The sequence below is a fragment of the Pseudophryne corroboree genome, unplaced genomic scaffold (assembly GCF_028390025.1).
Source record: "Pseudophryne corroboree isolate aPseCor3 unplaced genomic scaffold, aPseCor3.hap2 scaffold_2226, whole genome shotgun sequence".
NCBI classification, from domain to species: Eukaryota; Metazoa; Chordata; class Amphibia; order Anura; family Myobatrachidae; genus Pseudophryne; species Pseudophryne corroboree.
Window position 1 is genome coordinate 7603 of NW_026968875.1, and position 19633 is coordinate 27235.

The 19633-nt window shown below is 35.3% G+C and overlaps 13 non-coding genes across 13 annotated transcripts; all 13 read left to right on the forward strand.

Moving 5' to 3' along the window:
- The first annotated feature begins 3175 nt into the window (after positions 1–3175).
- TRNAS-ACU (transfer RNA serine (anticodon ACU)) lies at positions 3176–3249 on the forward strand. The gene has a single exon. It is a non-coding gene; the product is annotated as a tRNA-Ser (tRNA).
- Positions 3250–6679: 3430 nt separating this feature from the next.
- TRNAS-ACU (transfer RNA serine (anticodon ACU)) lies at positions 6680–6753 on the forward strand. The gene has a single exon. It is a non-coding gene; the product is annotated as a tRNA-Ser (tRNA).
- A 1098-nt stretch (positions 6754–7851) lies between these two features.
- Positions 7852–7925, forward strand: TRNAS-ACU (transfer RNA serine (anticodon ACU)). The gene has a single exon. It is a non-coding gene; the product is annotated as a tRNA-Ser (tRNA).
- A 1096-nt stretch (positions 7926–9021) lies between these two features.
- Positions 9022–9095, forward strand: TRNAS-ACU (transfer RNA serine (anticodon ACU)). The gene has a single exon. It is a non-coding gene; the product is annotated as a tRNA-Ser (tRNA).
- Positions 9096–10193: 1098 nt separating this feature from the next.
- On the forward strand, positions 10194–10267 carry TRNAS-ACU (transfer RNA serine (anticodon ACU)). The gene has a single exon. It is a non-coding gene; the product is annotated as a tRNA-Ser (tRNA).
- Positions 10268–11363: 1096 nt separating this feature from the next.
- Positions 11364–11437, forward strand: TRNAS-ACU (transfer RNA serine (anticodon ACU)). Its single transcript has one exon. It is a non-coding gene; the product is annotated as a tRNA-Ser (tRNA).
- A 1097-nt stretch (positions 11438–12534) lies between these two features.
- On the forward strand, positions 12535–12608 carry TRNAS-ACU (transfer RNA serine (anticodon ACU)). The gene has a single exon. It is a non-coding gene; the product is annotated as a tRNA-Ser (tRNA).
- A 1096-nt stretch (positions 12609–13704) lies between these two features.
- TRNAS-ACU (transfer RNA serine (anticodon ACU)) lies at positions 13705–13778 on the forward strand. The gene has a single exon. It is a non-coding gene; the product is annotated as a tRNA-Ser (tRNA).
- Positions 13779–14876: 1098 nt separating this feature from the next.
- Positions 14877–14950, forward strand: TRNAS-ACU (transfer RNA serine (anticodon ACU)). The gene has a single exon. It is a non-coding gene; the product is annotated as a tRNA-Ser (tRNA).
- Positions 14951–16046: 1096 nt separating this feature from the next.
- Positions 16047–16120, forward strand: TRNAS-ACU (transfer RNA serine (anticodon ACU)). The gene has a single exon. It is a non-coding gene; the product is annotated as a tRNA-Ser (tRNA).
- Positions 16121–17218: 1098 nt separating this feature from the next.
- Positions 17219–17292, forward strand: TRNAS-ACU (transfer RNA serine (anticodon ACU)). Its single transcript has one exon. It is a non-coding gene; the product is annotated as a tRNA-Ser (tRNA).
- Positions 17293–18388: 1096 nt separating this feature from the next.
- On the forward strand, positions 18389–18462 carry TRNAS-ACU (transfer RNA serine (anticodon ACU)). The gene has a single exon. It is a non-coding gene; the product is annotated as a tRNA-Ser (tRNA).
- Positions 18463–19559: 1097 nt separating this feature from the next.
- On the forward strand, positions 19560–19633 carry TRNAS-ACU (transfer RNA serine (anticodon ACU)). The gene has a single exon. It is a non-coding gene; the product is annotated as a tRNA-Ser (tRNA).

A 19633-nucleotide genomic window follows, 5' to 3' on the forward strand; every position in this document is an offset into this window, starting at 1 on the left:
TAATTAGCACACAGGTAAGGAATTAAGAAAATCTTTATTTAAGGGTGAAAATGTTTCTCACAAAATCGTTGCCCCAATGCATCATTGAAATTCAAGCAGGAAAGATGATTTTAATATATCACTTGTACATTTTGTATTGCTCTTCTGGTGACAATGTAGTTTGTTTTTGTCAATTACCATTTTAATAATAGGGTAAAGAAAATTAAGTGGATTTTTAAAAGAAAACAATACTTTCAATATACTATTAAAACAAATTAAAATGGTAAAAGTTATTGTACTTTAATGAAAAATAAAAGAGCAAAAATATCAATCCCAGTTTTGGATTACTTTAACAAAAAAAATGCATATAGCAGAGGATAGTTTTAATCTGCCTACCTCTGGGTTATGGGCCCAGCATGCTTCCATTGCAGTACTCTGCTGCACATGTAAGTGCAAGAGATCCTGAAGCACTCACTCATCATGGGAAAGTACCAATGTGTTTCTTCGTTGGTGGATGGAAGAAACATCTTACAAAAACTCTCCAGATTATTGACTTTTTAAAGTTTTTCTAGGAAACATAGTATCTGAGGTTGAAAAAAGACAATTGTCCATCGAGTTCAACCTATTTGTGGTGTCCTCTGCATGATGATTTGACTAAATAGTAACTATAATGCATGACTATGCACCATACCCCTGGATATCCTTATCCAATAGGAATTTATCTAACCCATTCTTAAAGGTGTTGACAGATTCCGCCATTACAACTCCCTCGGGCAGGGAATTCCAAACACGTATTGTCCTTACCGTGAAAAAGCCTTTACGCCGTATTGTGCGGAATCTCCTCTCCTCTAACCTGAGCGAGTGTCCACGAGTCCTCTGTGTTGATCTAACCAAAAACAGGTCCCGCGCAAGCTCTGAGTATTGTCCCCTTATATATTTGTAGATGTTGATCATATCCCCTCTTAGTCTCCGCTTTTCCAATGTAAACATGCCTAGTCTTTCAAGCCTTTCCTTGTATTCCATCGTCTCCATGCCCTTAATTAGTTTGGTCGCCCTCCTTTGTACCTTTTCAAGCTCCAGGATATCCTTTTTGTAGTACGGTGCCCAGAACTGTACACAGTATTCAAGGTGTGGCCTCACTAGTGATTTATATAATGGGAGTATAATACTCTCGTCCCTAGCATCAATACCCCGTTTTATGCATGCTAATATCTTATTAGCCTTCTTTGCTGCAGTCCTACTTTGGGTACTACTGCTTAGCTTGCTATTTATGAAGACACCCAAGTCCTTTTCCAGTACAGAATCCCCTAGTTTTACCCCATTTAGTAGGTAGGTGTAATTTTTGTTCTTGTTACCACAGTGCATTACCTTACACTTGTCTGTGTTGAAGCACATTCTCCATTTGGCTGCCCATGCTTCTAATTTAACTAAGTCGTTCTGAAGAGACTCGGCATCCTCCTCTGTATTTATAGCCTTACACAATTTGGTATCATCTGCAAAAATTGACACCATGCTCTCTAGACCTTCTGTTAGGTCGTTAATGAAAATAATGAACAATAGCGGTCCTAATACTGAGCCTTGCGGCACACCACTTAGCACTTCAGTCCAAGTTGAAAAAGATCCATTAACCACAACGCGCTGCTTCCTATTATCTAACCAGTTTTTGACCCAAGTGCATATTGTGCTTCCTAGCCCTGATTCTTGTAGCTTGTATATAAGTCTCATGTGTGGTACAGTATCAAACGCTTTGGCAAAGTCTAAAAAGATTACATCCACGTCTTTACCCTGATCTAGGTTTGCGCTTACTGTTTCATAAAAGCCAAGTAAGTTGGTTTGACAGGATCTGTCCTTCATAAACCCATGTTGATTCCTTTTAATGACCTTATTGGTTTCAAGGAACTTCTGAATACTATCTCTTAGAATACCTTCCAATACTTTCCCCACTATAGATGTAAGACTAACTGGTCTATAATTACCTGGTTCAGCTTTTAGATGAATGCTTATTAGCCTTTGTCAGTATGGACTTTTGCAAAGTGTCTCTGTGGCTAAAGTGTATGGCTATAAACCAAAAGGTTGGTGGCTCAATCCCACCCAGGGACGTAATTGACCTTGTTATCAGATTTTGGTGATCTTTAAGTAGACAAGTCAAAATTTCAAATCCCCTCTTATGGTGTAGGGTACCTGGCCTTCTCTGATGTAATCAGAGTTAGATTTGATTCAGTGATTTTATAAAAACAGCTAGGAAGCACAATTTAGCAGTGGGTTGCAGAGAAAAAGAAATATGCTGGCAGAAAAATCCAATTGAGTGATTAAACAGCTCTTCATTTTCTGCCTTTATTTTTATGCTAACAAATTTGTTCTCTGAAAAGTGTCCACAAAGCCAAGTCTCTGATTAACACCTTTGTAGGGATGGTTTTTCACCTATTACTAAATTAAACTTGCTTCATTGGAAAGGCAGCAAGATGCATCCTCATTTCAATGTCTACTGAAATAATACAGGTTGACACCAGGAAACATTAACGCCACTGCATCCTTGCTGCTTTCTCATGTAGAAGTCTGTTTAATGTGAAAACAAGGTGATATCTAATTAGCTCACAGGTAAGGAATTAAGAAAATCTTTATTTAAGGGTGAAGATGTTTCTCACAAAATCGTTGCCCCAATGCATCATTGAAATTCAAGCTGGAAAGATGATTTTAATATATCACTTGTACATTTTGTATTGCTCTTCTGGTGACAATGTAGTTTGTTTTTGTCAATTACCATTTTAATAATAGGGTAAAGAAAATTAAGTGGATTTTTGAAAGAAAACAATACTGTCAATATACTATTAAAACAAATTAAAATGGTAAAAGTTATTGTACTTTAAGTAAACATAAAATAGCTAACATATCAATCCCAGTTTTGGATTACTTTAATTAACAAAAAAAAATGCATATAGCAGAGGATAGTTTCAATCTGCCTACCTCTGGGTAATGGGCCCAGCATGCTTCCATTGCAGTACTCTGCTGCACATGTAAGTGCAAGAGATCCTGAAGCACTCACTCATCATGGGAAAGTACCAATGTGTTTCTTCGTTGGTTGATATAAGAAAATTCTTACAAAAACTCTCCAGATTATTGACTTTTTAAAGTTTTTCTAGGAAACGTTCTAGATGAATGCTTATTAGCCTTTGTCAGTATGTACTTTTTGCAAAGTGTCTCTGTGGCGCAATCGGTTAGTGTGTCTGACTACTAACCAAAAGGTTGGTGGTTCAATCCCACCCAGGGACATAATTGACCTTTTGATCAGGTTTTGGTGATATTTAAGTAGACAAGTCAAAATTTCAAACCCCCTCTTATGGTGTAGGGTACCTGGCCTTCTCTGATGTAATCAGAGTTAGATTTGATTCAGTGATTTTATAAAAACAGCTAGGAAACACAATTTAGCAGTGGGTTGCAGAGAAAAAGAAATATGCTGGCAAAAAAATCCAATTGAGTGATTAAACAGCTCTTCATTTTCTGGCTTTATTTTTATGCTAACAAATTTGTTCTCTGAAAAGTGTCCACAAAGCCAAGTCTCTGATTAACACCTTTGTAGGGATGGTTTTTCACCTATTACTAAATTAAACTTGCTTCATTGGAAAGGCAGCAAGATGCATCCTCATTTCAATGTCTACTGAAATAATACAGGTTGACACCAGGAAACATTAACGCCACTGCATCCTTGCTGCTTTCTCATGTAGAAGTCTGTTTAATGTGAAAACAAGGTGATATCTAATTAGCACACAGGTTAGGAATTAAGAAAATCTTTATTTAAGGGTGAAGATGTTTCTCACAAAATTGTTGCCCCAATGCATCATTGAAATTCAAGCTGGAAAGATGATTTTAATATATCACTTGTACATTTTGTATTGCTCTTCTGGTGACAATGTAGTTTGTTTTTGTCAATTACCCTTTTAATAATAGGGTAAAGAAAATTAAGTGGATTTTTTAAAGAAAACTATACTGTCAATATACTATTAAAACAAATTAAAATGGTAAAAGTTATTGTACTTTAAGTAAAAATAAAAGAGCAAAAATATCAATCCCAGTTTTGATTACTTAAATTAACAAAAAAAATGCATATAGCAAAGGATAGTTTCAATCTGCCTACCTCTGGGTTATGGGCCCAGCATGCTTCCATTGCAGTACTCTGCTGCACATGTAAGTGCAAGAGATCCTGAAGCACTCACTCATCATGGGAAAGTACCAATGTGTTTCTTCGTTGGTTGATGGAAGAAACATCTTACAAAAACTCTCCAGATTATTGACTTTTTAAAGTTTTTCTAGGAAACGTTTTAGATGAATGCTTATTAGCCTTTGTCAGTATGGACTTTTGCAAAGTGTCTCTGTGGCACAATCATTTAGTGTGCACGGCGATTAACCAAAAGGTTGGTGGTTCAATCCCACCCAGGGACGTAATTGACCTTGTTATCAGATTTTGGTGATCTTTAAGTAGACAAGTCAAAATTTCAAATCCCCCTGTTCTGGTGTAGGGTACCTTGCCTTCTCTGATGTAATCAGAGTTAGATTTGATTCAGTGATTTTATAAAAACAGCTAGGAAGCACAATTTAGCAGTGGGTTGCAGAGAAAAAGAAATATGCTGGCAAAAAAAATCAAATTGAGTGATTAAACAGCTCTTAATTTTCTGGCTTTATTTTTATGCTAACAAATTTGTTCTCTGAAAAGTGTCCACAAAGCCAAGTCTCTGATTAACACCTTTGTAAGGATGGTTTTTAACCTATTACTAAATTAAACTTGCTTCATTGGAAAGGCAGCAAGATGCATCCTCATTTCAATGTCTACTAAAATAATACAGGTTGACACCAGGAAACATTAACGCCACTGCATCCTTGCTGCTTTCTCATGTGGAAGTCTGTTTAATGTGAAAACAAGGTGATATCTAATTAGCACACAGGTAAGGAATTAAGAAAATCTTTATTTAAGGGTGAAAATGTTTCTCACAAAATCGTTGCCCCAATGCATCATTGAAATTCAAGCTGGAAAGATGATTTTAATATATCACTTGTACATTTTGTATTGCTCTTCTGGTGACAATGTAGTTTGTTTTTGTCAATTACCATTTTAATAATAGGGTAATGAAAATTAAGTGGATTTTTGAAAGAAAACAATACTGTCAATATACTATTAAAACAAATTAAAATGGTAAAAGTTATTGTACTGTAAGTAAAAATAAAAGAGCCAACATATCAATCCCAGTTTTGGATTACTTTAACAAAAAAAAAATGCATATAGCAGAGGATAGTTTCAATCTGCCTACCTCTGGGTTATGTGCCCAGCATGCTTCCATTGCTGTACTCTGCTGCACATGTAAGTGTAATAGATCCTGAAGCACTCACTCATCATGGGAAAGTACCAATGTGTTTCTTCGTTGGTGGATGGAAGAAACATCTTACAAAAACTATCCAGATTATTGACTTTTTAAAGTTTTTCTAGGAAACGTTTTAGATGAATGCTTATTAGCCTTTGTTAGTATGGACTTTTGCAAAGTGTCTCTGTGGCGCAATCAGTTAGTGTGTATGGCTATAAACCAAAAGGTTGGTGGCTCAATCCCACCCAGGGACGTAATTGACCTTGTTATCAGATTTTGGTGATCTTTAAGTAGACAAGTCAAAATTTCAAACCCCCTCTTATGGTGTAGGGTACCTGGCTTTCTCTGATGTAATCAGAGTTAGATTTGATTCAGTGATTTTATAAAAACAGCTAGGAAGCACAATTTAGCAGTGGGTTGCAGAGAAAAAGAAATATGCTGGCAAAAAAATCCAATTGAGTGATTAAACAGCTCTTCATTTTCTGGCTTTATTTTTATGCTAACAAATTTGTTCTCTGAAAAGTGTCCACAAAGCCAAGTCTCTGATTAACACCTTTGTAGGGATGGTTTTTCACCTATTACTAAATTAAACTTGCTTCATTGGAAAGGCAGCAAGATGCATCCTCATTTCAATGTCTACTGAAATAATACAGGTTGACACCAGGAAACATTAACGCCACTGCATCCTTGCTGCTTTCTCATGTAGAAGTCTGTTTAATGTGAAAACAAGGTGATATCTAATTAGCACACAGGTTAGGAATTAAGAAAATCTTTATTTAAGGGTGAAGATGTTTCTCACAAAATTGTTGCCCCAATGCATCATTGAAATTCAAGCTGGAAAGATGATTTTAATATATCACTTGTACATTTTGTATTGCTCTTCTGGTGACAATGTAGTTTGTTTTTGTCAATTACCCTTTTAATAATAGGGTAAAGAAAATTAAGTGGATTTTTTAAAGAAAACTATACTGTCAATATACTATTAAAACAAATTAAAATGGTAAAAGTTATTGTACTTTAAGTAAAAATAAAAGAGCAAAAATATCAATCCCAGTTTTGATTACTTAAATTAACAAAAAAAAATGCATATAGCAAAGGATAGTTTCAATCTGCCTACCTCTGGGTTATGGGCCCAGCATGCTTCCATTGCAGTACTCTGCTGCACATGTAAGTGCAAGAGATCCTGAAGCACTCACTCATCATGGGAAAGTACCAATGTGTTTCTTCGTTGGTTGATGGAAGAAACATCTTACAAAAACTCTCCAGATTATTGACTTTTTAAAGTTTTTCTAGGAAACGTTCTAGATGTATGCTTATTAGCCTTTGTCAGTATGTACTTTTTGCGAAGTGTCTCTGTGGCGCAATCGGTTAGTGTGTCTGGCTACTAACCAAAAGGTTGGTGGTTCAATCCCACCCAGGGATGTAATTGACCTTGTTATCAGATTTTGGTGATCTTTAAGTAGACAAGTCAAAATTTCAAACCCCCTGTTATGGTGTAGGGTACCTGGCCTTCTCTGATGTAATCAGAGTTAGATTTGATTCATTGATTTTATAAAAACAGCTAGGAAGCACAATTTAGCAGTGGGTTGCAGAGAAAAAGAAATATGCTGGCAAAAAAAATCCAATTGAGTGATGAAACAGCTCTTCATTTTCTGGCTTTATTTTTATGCTAACAAATTTGTTCTCTGAAAAGTGTCCACAAAGCCAAGTCTCTGATTAACACCTTTGTAGGGATGGTTTTTCACCTATTACTAAATTAAACTTGCTTCATTGGAAAGGCAGCAAGATGCATCCTCATTTCAATGTCTACTGAAATAATACAGGTTGACACCAGGAAACATTAACGCCACTGCATCCTTGCTGCTTTCTCATGTAGAAGTCTGTTTAATGTGAAAACAAGGTGATATCTAATTAGCACACAGGTAAGGAATTAAGAAAATCTTTATTTAAGGGTGAAGATGTTTCTCACAAAATCGTTGCCCCAATGCATCATTGAAATTCAAGCTGGAAAGATGATTTTAATATATCACTTGTACATTTTGTATTGCTCTTCTGGTGACAATGTAGTTTGTTTTTGTCAATTACCCTTTTAATAATAGGGTAAAGAAAATTAAGTGGATTTTTTTAAGGAAAACTATACTGTCAATATACTATTAAAACAAATTAAAATGGTAAAAGTTATTGTACTTTAAGTAAAAATAAAAGAGCAAAAATATCAATCCCAGTTTTGATTACTTAAATTAATAAAAAAAAAATGCATATAGCAAAGGATAGTTTCAATCTGCCTACCTCTGGGTTATGGGCCCAGCATGCTTCCATTGCAGTACTCTGCTGCACATGTAAGTGCAAGAGATCCTGAAGCACTCACTCATCATGGGAAAGTACCAATGTGTTTCTTCGTTGGTTGATGGAAGAAACATCTTACAAAAACTCTCCAGATTATTGACTTTTTAAAGTTTTTCTAGGAAACGTTCCAGATGTATGCTTATTAGCCTTTGTCAGTATGAACTTTTTAAAAAGTGTCTCTGTGGCGCAATCGGTTAGTGTGTCTGGCTACTAACCGAAAGGTTGGTGGTTCAATCCCACCCAGGGACGTAATTGACCTTGTTATCAGATTTTGGTGATCTTTAAGTAGACAACTCAAAATTTCAAACCCCCCCGTTATGGTGTAGGGTACCTGGCCTTCTCTGATGTAATCAGAGTTAGATTTGATTCAGTGATTTTATAAAAACAGATAGGAAGCACAATTTAGCAGTGGGTTGCAGAGAAAAAGAAATATGCTGGCAAAAAAAATCCAATTGAGTGATTAAACAGCTCTTCATTTTCTGGCTTTATTTTTATGCTAACAAATTTGTTCTCTGAAAAGTGTCCACAAAGCCAAGTCTCTGATTAACACCTTTGTAGGGATGGTTTTTCACCTATTACTAAATTAAACTTGCTTCATTGGAAAGGCAGCAAGATGCATCCTCATTTCAATTTCTACTGAAATAATACAGGTTGACACCAGGAAACATTAACGCCACTGCATCCTTGCTGCTTTCTCATGTGGAAGTCTGTTTAATGTGAAAACAAGGTGATATCTAATTAGCACACAGGTAAGGAATTAAGAAAATCTTTATATAAGGGTGAAGATGTTTCTCACAAAATCGTTGCCCCAATGCATCATTGAAATTCAAGCTGGAAAGATGATTTTAATATATCACTTGTACATTTTGTATTGCTCTTCTGGTGACAATGTAGTTTGTTTTTGTCAATTACCCTTTTAATAATAGGGTAAAGAAAATTAAGTGGATTTTTTAAAGAAAACTATACTGTCAATATACTATTCAAACAAATTAAAATGGTAAAAGTTATTGTACTTCAAGTAAAAATAAAAGAGCAAAAATATCAATCCCAGTTTTGATTACTTAAATTAACAAAAAAAATGCATATAGCAAAGGATAGTTTCAATCTGCCTACCTCTGGGTTATGGGCCCAGCATGCTTCCATTGCAGTACTCTGCTGCACATGTAAGTGCAAGAGATCCTGAAGCACTCACTCATCATGGGAAAGTACCAATGTGTTTCTTCGTTGGTTGATGGAAGAAACATCTTACAAAAACTCTCCAGATTATTGACTTTTTAAAGTTTTTCTAGGAAACGTTCTAGATGTATGCTTATTAGCCTTTGTCAGTATGTACTTTTTGCGAAGTGTCTCTGTGGCGCAATCGGTTAGTGTGTCTGGCTACTAACCAAAAGGTTGGTGGTTCAATCCCACCCAGGGATGTAATTGACCTTGTTATCAGATTTTGGTGATCTTTAAGTAGACAAGTCAAAATTTCAAACCCCCTGTTATGGTGTAGGGTACCTGGCCTTCTCTGATGTAATCAGAGTTAGATTTGATTCATTGATTTTATAAAAACAGCTAGGAAGCACAATTTAGCAGTGGGTTGCAGAGAAAAAGAAATATGCTGGCAAAAAAAATCCAATTGAGTGATGAAACAGCTCTTCATTTTCTGGCTTTATTTTTATGCTAACAAATTTGTTCTCTGAAAAGTGTCCACAAAGCCAAGTCTCTGATTAACACCTTTGTAGGGATGGTTTTTCACCTATTACTAAATTAAACTTGCTTCATTGGAAAGGCAGCAAGATGCATCCTCATTTCAATGTCTACTGAAATAATACAGGTTGACACCAGGAAACATTAACGCCACTGCATCCTTGCTGCTTTCTCATGTAGAAGTCTGTTTAATGTGAAAACAAGGTGATATCTAATTAGCACACAGGTAAGGAATTAAGAAAATCTTTATTTAAGGGTGAAGATGTTTCTCACAAAATCGTTGCCCCAATGCATCATTGAAATTCAAGCTGGAAAGATGATTTTAATATATCACTTGTACATTTTGTATTGCTCTTCTGGTGACAATGTAGTTTGTTTTTGTCAATTACCCTTTTAATAATAGGGTAAAGAAAATTAAGTGGATTTTTTTAAGGAAAACTATACTGTCAATATACTATTAAAACAAATTAAAATGGTAAAAGTTATTGTACTTTAAGTAAAAATAAAAGAGCAAAAATATCAATCCCAGTTTTGATTACTTAAATTAATAAAAAAAAAATGCATATAGCAAAGGATAGTTTCAATCTGCCTACCTCTGGGTTATGGGCCCAGCATGCTTCCATTGCAGTACTCTGCTGCACATGTAAGTGCAAGAGATCCTGAAGCACTCACTCATCATGGGAAAGTACCAATGTGTTTCTTCGTTGGTTGATGGAAGAAACATCTTACAAAAACTCTCCAGATTATTGACTTTTTAAAGTTTTTCTAGGAAACGTTCCAGATGTATGCTTATTAGCCTTTGTCAGTATGAACTTTTTAAAAAGTGTCTCTGTGGCGCAATCGGTTAGTGTGTCTGGCTACTAACCGAAAGGTTGGTGGTTCAATCCCACCCAGGGACGTAATTGACCTTGTTATCAGATTTTGGTGATCTTTAAGTAGACAACTCAAAATTTCAAACCCCCCCGTTATGGTGTAGGGTACCTGGCCTTCTCTGATGTAATCAGAGTTAGATTTGATTCAGTGATTTTATAAAAACAGATAGGAAGCACAATTTAGCAGTGGGTTGCAGAGAAAAAGAAATATGCTGGCAAAAAAAATCCAATTGAGTGATTAAACAGCTCTTCATTTTCTGGCTTTATTTTTATGCTAACAAATTTGTTCTCTGAAAAGTGTCCACAAAGCCAAGTCTCTGATTAACACCTTTGTAGGGATGGTTTTTCACCTATTACTAAATTAAACTTGCTTCATTGGAAAGGCAGCAAGATGCATCCTCATTTCAATTTCTACTGAAATAATACAGGTTGACACCAGGAAACATTAACGCCACTGCATCCTTGCTGCTTTCTCATGTGGAAGTCTGTTTAATGTGAAAACAAGGTGATATCTAATTAGCACACAGGTAAGGAATTAAGAAAATCTTTATATAAGGGTGAAGATGTTTCTCACAAAATCGTTGCCCCAATGCATCATTGAAATTCAAGCTGGAAAGATGATTTTAATATATCACTTGTACATTTTGTATTGCTCTTCTGGTGACAATGTAGTTTGTTTTTGTCAATTACCCTTTTAATAATAGGGTAAAGAAAATTAAGTGGATTTTTTAAAGAAAACTATACTGTCAATATACTATTCAAACAAATTAAAATGGTAAAAGTTATTGTACTTCAAGTAAAAATAAAAGAGCAAAAATATCAATCCCAGTTTTGATTACTTAAATTAACAAAAAAAATGCATATAGCAAAGGATAGTTTCAATCTGCCTACCTCTGGGTTATGGGCCCAGCATGCTTCCATTGCAGTACTCTGCTGCACATGTAAGTGCAAGAGATCCTGAAGCACTCACTCATCATGGGAAAGTACCAATGTGTTTCTTCGTTGGTTGATGGAAGAAACATCTTACAAAAACTCTCCAGATTATTGACTTTTTAAAGTTTTTCTAGGAAACGTTCTAGATGTATGCTTATTAGCCTTTGTCAGTATGTACTTTTTGCGAAGTGTCTCTGTGGCGCAATCGGTTAGTGTGTCTGGCTACTAACCAAAAGGTTGGTGGTTCAATCCCACCCAGGGATGTAATTGACCTTGTTATCAGATTTTGGTGATCTTTAAGTAGACAAGTCAAAATTTCAAACCCCCTGTTATGGTGTAGGGTACCTGGCCTTCTCTGATGTAATCAGAGTTAGATTTGATTCATTGATTTTATAAAAACAGCTAGGAAGCACAATTTAGCAGTGGGTTGCAGAGAAAAAGAAATATGCTGGCAAAAAAAATCCAATTGAGTGATGAAACAGCTCTTCATTTTCTGGCTTTATTTTTATGCTAACAAATTTGTTCTCTGAAAAGTGTCCACAAAGCCAAGTCTCTGATTAACACCTTTGTAGGGATGGTTTTTCACCTATTACTAAATTAAACTTGCTTCATTGGAAAGGCAGCAAGATGCATCCTCATTTCAATGTCTACTGAAATAATACAGGTTGACACCAGGAAACATTAACGCCACTGCATCCTTGCTGCTTTCTCATGTAGAAGTCTGTTTAATGTGAAAACAAGGTGATATCTAATTAGCACACAGGTAAGGAATTAAGAAAATCTTTATTTAAGGGTGAAGATGTTTCTCACAAAATCGTTGCCCCAATGCATCATTGAAATTCAAGCTGGAAAGATGATTTTAATATATCACTTGTACATTTTGTATTGCTCTTCTGGTGACAATGTAGTTTGTTTTTGTCAATTACCCTTTTAATAATAGGGTAAAGAAAATTAAGTGGATTTTTTTAAGGAAAACTATACTGTCAATATACTATTAAAACAAATTAAAATGGTAAAAGTTATTGTACTTTAAGTAAAAATAAAAGAGCAAAAATATCAATCCCAGTTTTGATTACTTAAATTAATAAAAAAAAATGCATATAGCAAAGGATAGTTTCAATCTGCCTACCTCTGGGTTATGGGCCCAGCATGCTTCCATTGCAGTACTCTGCTGCACATGTAAGTGCAAGAGATCCTGAAGCACTCACTCATCATGGGAAAGTACCAATGTGTTTCTTCGTTGGTTGATGGAAGAAACATCTTACAAAAACTCTCCAGATTATTGACTTTTTAAAGTTTTTCTAGGAAACGTTCCAGATGTATGCTTATTAGCCTTTGTCAGTATGAACTTTTTAAAAAGTGTCTCTGTGGCGCAATCGGTTAGTGTGTCTGGCTACTAACCGAAAGGTTGGTGGTTCAATCCCACCCAGGGACGTAATTGACCTTGTTATCAGATTTTGGTGATCTTTAAGTAGACAACTCAAAATTTCAAACCCCCCCGTTATGGTGTAGGGTACCTGGCCTTCTCTGATGTAATCAGAGTTAGATTTGATTCAGTGATTTTATAAAAACAGATAGGAAGCACAATTTAGCAGTGGGTTGCAGAGAAAAAGAAATATGCTGGCAAAAAAAATCCAATTGAGTGATTAAACAGCTCTTCATTTTCTGGCTTTATTTTTATGCTAACAAATTTGTTCTCTGAAAAGTGTCCACAAAGCCAAGTCTCTGATTAACACCTTTGTAGGGATGGTTTTTCACCTATTACTAAATTAAACTTGCTTCATTGGAAAGGCAGCAAGATGCATCCTCATTTCAATTTCTACTGAAATAATACAGGTTGACACCAGGAAACATTAACGCCACTGCATCCTTGCTGCTTTCTCATGTGGAAGTCTGTTTAATGTGAAAACAAGGTGATATCTAATTAGCACACAGGTAAGGAATTAAGAAAATCTTTATATAAGGGTGAAGATGTTTCTCACAAAATCGTTGCCCCAATGCATCATTGAAATTCAAGCTGGAAAGATGATTTTAATATATCACTTGTACATTTTGTATTGCTCTTCTGGTGACAATGTAGTTTGTTTTTGTCAATTACCCTTTTAATAATAGGGTAAAGAAAATTAAGTGGATTTTTTAAAGAAAACTATACTGTCAATATACTATTCAAACAAATTAAAATGGTAAAAGTTATTGTACTTCAAGTAAAAATAAAAGAGCAAAAATATCAATCCCAGTTTTGATTACTTAAATTAACAAAAAAAATGCATATAGCAAAGGATAGTTTCAATCTGCCTACCTCTGGGTTATGGGCCCAGCATGCTTCCATTGCAGTACTCTGCTGCACATGTAAGTGCAAGAGATCCTGAAGCACTCACTCATCATGGGAAAGTACCAATGTGTTTCTTCGTTGGTTGATGGAAGAAACATTTTACAAAAACTCTCCAGATTATTGACTTTTTAAAGTTTTTCTAGGAAACGTTCTAGATGTATGCTTATTAGCCTTTGTCAGTATGCACTTTTTTCAAAGTGTCTCTGTGGCGCAATCGGTTAGTGTGTCTGGCTACTAACCAAAAGGTTGGTGGTTCAATCCCACCCAGGGATGTAATTGACCTTGTTATCAGATTTTGGTGATCTTTAAGTAGACAAGTCAAAATTTCAAACCCCCTGTTATGGTGTAGGGTACCTGGCCTTCTCTGATGTAATCAGAGTTAGATTTGATTCATTGATTTTATAAAAACAGCTAGGAAGCACAATTTAGCAGTGGGTTGCAGAGAAAAAGAAATATGCTGGCAAAAAAAATCCAATTGAGTGATGAAACAGCTCTTCATTTTCTGGCTTTATTTTTATGCTAACAAATTTGTTCTCTGAAAAGTGTCCACAAAGCCAAGTCTCTGATTAACACCTTTGTAGGGATGGTTTTTCACCTATTACTAAATTAAACTTGCTTCATTGGAAAGGCAGCAAGATGCATCCTCATTTCAATGTCTACTGAAATAATACAGGTTGACACCAGGAAACATTAACGCCACTGCATCCTTGCTGCTTTCTCATGTAGAAGTCTGTTTAATGTGAAAACAAGGTGATATCTAATTAGCACACAGGTAAGGAATTAAGAAAATCTTTATTTAAGGGTGAAGATGTTTCTCACAAAATCGTTGCCCCAATGCATCATTGAAATTCAAGCTGGAAAGATGATTTTAATATATCACTTGTACATTTTGTATTGCTCTTCTGGTGACAATGTAGTTTGTTTTTGTCAATTACCCTTTTAATAATAGGGTAAAGAAAATTAAGTGGATTTTTTTAAGGAAAACTATACTGTCAATATACTATTAAAACAAATTAAAATGGTAAAAGTTATTGTACTTTAAGTAAAAATAAAAGAGCAAAAATATCAATCCCAGTTTTGATTACTTAAATTAATAAAAAAAAAATGCATATAGCAAAGGATAGTTTCAATCTGCCTACCTCTGGGTTATGGGCCCAGCATGCTTCCATTGCAGTACTCTGCTGCACATGTAAGTGCAAGAGATCCTGAAGCACTCACTCATCATGGGAAAGTACCAATGTGTTTCTTCGTTGGTTGATGGAAGAAACATCTTACAAAAACTCTCCAGATTATTGACTTTTTAAAGTTTTTCTAGGAAACGTTCCAGATGTATGCTTATTAGCCTTTGTCAGTATGAACTTTTTAAAAAGTGTCTCTGTGGCGCAATCGGTTAGTGTGTCTGGCTACTAACCGAAAGGTTGGTGGTTCAATCCCACCCAGGGACGTAATTGACCTTGTTATCAGATTTTGGTGATCTTTAAGTAGACAACTCAAAATTTCAAACCCCCCCGTTATGGTGTAGGGTACCTGGCCTTCTCTGATGTAATCAGAGTTAGATTTGATTCAGTGATTTTATAAAAACAGATAGGAAGCACAATTTAGCAGTGGGTTGCAGAGAAAAAGAAATATGCTGGCAAAAAAAATCCAATTGAGTGATTAAACAGCTCTTCATTTTCTGGCTTTATTTTTATGCTAACAAATTTGTTCTCTGAAAAGTGTCCACAAAGCCAAGTCTCTGATTAACACCTTTGTAGGGATGGTTTTTCACCTATTACTAAATTAAACTTGCTTCATTGGAAAGGCAGCAAGATGCATCCTCATTTCAATTTCTACTGAAATAATACAGGTTGACACCAGGAAACATTAACGCCACTGCATCCTTGCTGCTTTCTCATGTGGAAGTCTGTTTAATGTGAAAACAAGGTGATATCTAATTAGCACACAGGTAAGGAATTAAGAAAATCTTTATATAAGGGTGAAGATGTTTCTCACAAAATCGTTGCCCCAATGCATCATTGAAATTCAAGCTGGAAAGATGATTTTAATATATCACTTGTACATTTTGTATTGCTCTTCTGGTGACAATGTAGTTTGTTTTTGTCAATTACCCTTTTAATAATAGGGTAAAGAAAATTAAGTGGATTTTTTAAAGAAAACTATACTGTCAATATACTATTCAAACAAATTAAAATGGTAAAAGTTATTGTACTTCAAGTAAAAATAAAAGAGCAAAAATATCAATCCCAGTTTTGATTACTTAAATTAACAAAAAAAATGCATATAGCAAAGGATAGTTTCAATCTGCCTACCTCTGGGTTATGGGCCCAGCATGCTTCCATTGCAGTACTCTGCTGCACATGTAAGTGCAAGAGATCCTGAAGCACTCACTCATCATGGGAAAGTACCAATGTGTTTCTTCGTTGGTTGATGGAAGAAACATCTTACAAAAACTCTCCAGATTATTGACTTTTTAAAGTTTTTCTAGGAAACGTTCTAGATGTATGCTTATTAGCCTTTGTCAGTATGTACTTTTTGCGAAGTGTCTCTGTGGCGCAATCGGTTAGTGTGTCTGGCTACTAACCAAAAGGTTGGTGGTTCAATCCCACCCAGGGATGTAATTGACCTTGTTATCAGATTTTGGTGATCTTTAAGTAGACAAGTCAAAATTTCAAACCCCCTGTTATGGTGTAGGGTACCTGGCCTTCTCTGATGTAATCAGAGTTAGATTTGATTCATTGATTTTATAAAAACAGCTAGGAAGCACAATTTAGCAGTGGGTTGCAGAGAAAAAGAAATATGCTGGCAAAAAAAATCCAATTGAGTGATGAAACAGCTCTTCATTTTCTGGCTTTATTTTTATGCTAACAAATTTGTTCTCTGAAAAGTGTCCACAAAGCCAAGTCTCTGATTAACACCTTTGTAGGGATGGTTTTTCACCTATTACTAAATTAAACTTGCTTCATTGGAAAGGCAGCAAGATGCATCCTCATTTCAATGTCTACTGAAATAATACAGGTTGACACCAGGAAACATTAACGCCACTGCATCCTTGCTGCTTTCTCATGTAGAAGTCTGTTTAATGTGAAAACAAGGTGATATCTAATTAGCACACAGGTAAGGAATTAAGAAAATCTTTATTTAAGGGTGAAGATGTTTCTCACAAAATCGTTGCCCCAATGCATCATTGAAATTCAAGCTGGAAAGATGATTTTAATATATCACTTGTACATTTTGTATTGCTCTTCTGGTGACAATGTAGTTTGTTTTTGTCAATTACCCTTTTAATAATAGGGTAAAGAAAATTAAGTGGATTTTTTTAAGGAAAACTATACTGTCAATATACTATTAAAACAAATTAAAATGGTAAAAGTTATTGTACTTTAAGTAAAAATAAAAGAGCAAAAATATCAATCCCAGTTTTGATTACTTAAATTAATAAAAAAAAAATGCATATAGCAAAGGATAGTTTCAATCTGCCTACCTCTGGGTTATGGGCCCAGCATGCTTCCATTGCAGTACTCTGCTGCACATGTAAGTGCAAGAGATCCTGAAGCACTCACTCATCATGGGAAAGTACCAATGTGTTTCTTCGTTGGTTGATGGAAGAAACATCTTACAAAAACTCTCCAGATTATTGACTTTTTAAAGTTTTTCTAGGAAACGTTCCAGATGTATGCTTATTAGCCTTTGTCAGTATGAACTTTTTAAAAAGTGTCTCTGTGGCGCAATCGGTTAGTGTGTCTGGCTACTAACCGAAAGGTTGGTGGTTCAATCCCACCCAGGGACGTAATTGACCTTGTTATCAGATTTTGGTGATCTTTAAGTAGACAACTCAAAATTTCAAACCCCCCCGTTATGGTGTAGGGTACCTGGCCTTCTCTGATGTAATCAGAGTTAGATTTGATTCAGTGATTTTATAAAAACAGATAGGAAGCACAATTTAGCAGTGGGTTGCAGAGAAAAAGAAATATGCTGGCAAAAAAAATCCAATTGAGTGATTAAACAGCTCTTCATTTTCTGGCTTTATTTTTATGCTAACAAATTTGTTCTCTGAAAAGTGTCCACAAAGCCAAGTCTCTGATTAACACCTTTGTAGGGATGGTTTTTCACCTATTACTAAATTAAACTTGCTTCATTGGAAAGGCAGCAAGATGCATCCTCATTTCAATTTCTACTGAAATAATACAGGTTGACACCAGGAAACATTAACGCCACTGCATCCTTGCTGCTTTCTCATGTGGAAGTCTGTTTAATGTGAAAACAAGGTGATATCTAATTAGCACACAGGTAAGGAATTAAGAAAATCTTTATATAAGGGTGAAGATGTTTCTCACAAAATCGTTGCCCCAATGCATCATTGAAATTCAAGCTGGAAAGATGATTTTAATATATCACTTGTACATTTTGTATTGCTCTTCTGGTGACAATGTAGTTTGTTTTTGTCAATTACCCTTTTAATAATAGGGTAAAGAAAATTAAGTGGATTTTTTAAAGAAAACTATACTGTCAATATACTATTCAAACAAATTAAAATGGTAAAAGTTATTGTACTTCAAGTAAAAATAAAAGAGCAAAAATATCAATCCCAGTTTTGATTACTTAAATTAACAAAAAAAATGCATATAGCAAAGGATAGTTTCAATCTGCCTACCTCTGGGTTATGGGCCCAGCATGCTTCCATTGCAGTACTCTGCTGCACATGTAAGTGCAAGAGATCCTGAAGCACTCACTCATCATGGGAAAGTACCAATGTGTTTCTTCGTTGGTTGATGGAAGAAACATCTTACAAAAACTCTCCAGATTATTGACTTTTTAAAGTTTTTCTAGGAAACGTTCTAGATGTATGCTTATTAGCCTTTGTCAGTATGTACTTTTTGCGAAGTGTCTCTGTGGCGCAATCGGTTAGTGTGTCTGGCTACTAACCAAAAGGTTGGTGGTTCAATCCCACCCAGGGATGTAATTGACCTTGTTATCAGATTTTGGTGATCTTTAAGTAGACAAGTCAAAATTTCAAACCCCCTGTTATGGTGTAGGGTACCTGGCCTTCTCTGATGTAATCAGAGTTAGATTTGATTCATTGATTTTATAAAAACAGCTAGGAAGCACAATTTAGCAGTGGGTTGCAGAGAAAAAGAAATATGCTGGCAAAAAAAATCCAATTGAGTGATGAAACAGCTCTTCATTTTCTGGCTTTATTTTTATGCTAACAAATTTGTTCTCTGAAAAGTGTCCACAAAGCCAAGTCTCTGATTAACACCTTTGTAGGGATGGTTTTTCACCTATTACTAAATTAAACTTGCTTCATTGGAAAGGCAGCAAGATGCATCCTCATTTCAATGTCTACTGAAATAATACAGGTTGACACCAGGAAACATTAACGCCACTGCATCCTTGCTGCTTTCTCATGTAGAAGTCTGTTTAATGTGAAAACAAGGTGATATCTAATTAGCACACAGGTAAGGAATTAAGAAAATCTTTATTTAAGGGTGAAGATGTTTCTCACAAAATCGTTGCCCCAATGCATCATTGAAATTCAAGCTGGAAAGATGATTTTAATATATCACTTGTACATTTTGTATTGCTCTTCTGGTGACAATGTAGTTTGTTTTTGTCAATTACCCTTTTAATAATAGGGTAAAGAAAATTAAGTGGATTTTTTTAAGGAAAACTATACTGTCAATATACTATTAAAACAAATTAAAATGGTAAAAGTTATTGTACTTTAAGTAAAAATAAAAGAGCAAAAATATCAATCCCAGTTTTGATTACTTAAATTAATAAAAAAAAATGCATATAGCAAAGGATAGTTTCAATCTGCCTACCTCTGGGTTATGGGCCCAGCATGCTTCCATTGCAGTACTCTGCTGCACATGTAAGTGCAAGAGATCCTGAAGCACTCACTCATCATGGGAAAGTACCAATGTGTTTCTTCGTTGGTTGATGGAAGAAACATCTTACAAAAACTCTCCAGATTATTGACTTTTTAAAGTTTTTCTAGGAAACGTTCCAGATGTATGCTTATTAGCCTTTGTCAGTATGAACTTTTTAAAAAGTGTCTCTGTGGCGCAATCGGTTAGTGTGTCTGGCTACTAACCGAAAGGTTGGTGGTTCAATCCCACCCAGGGACG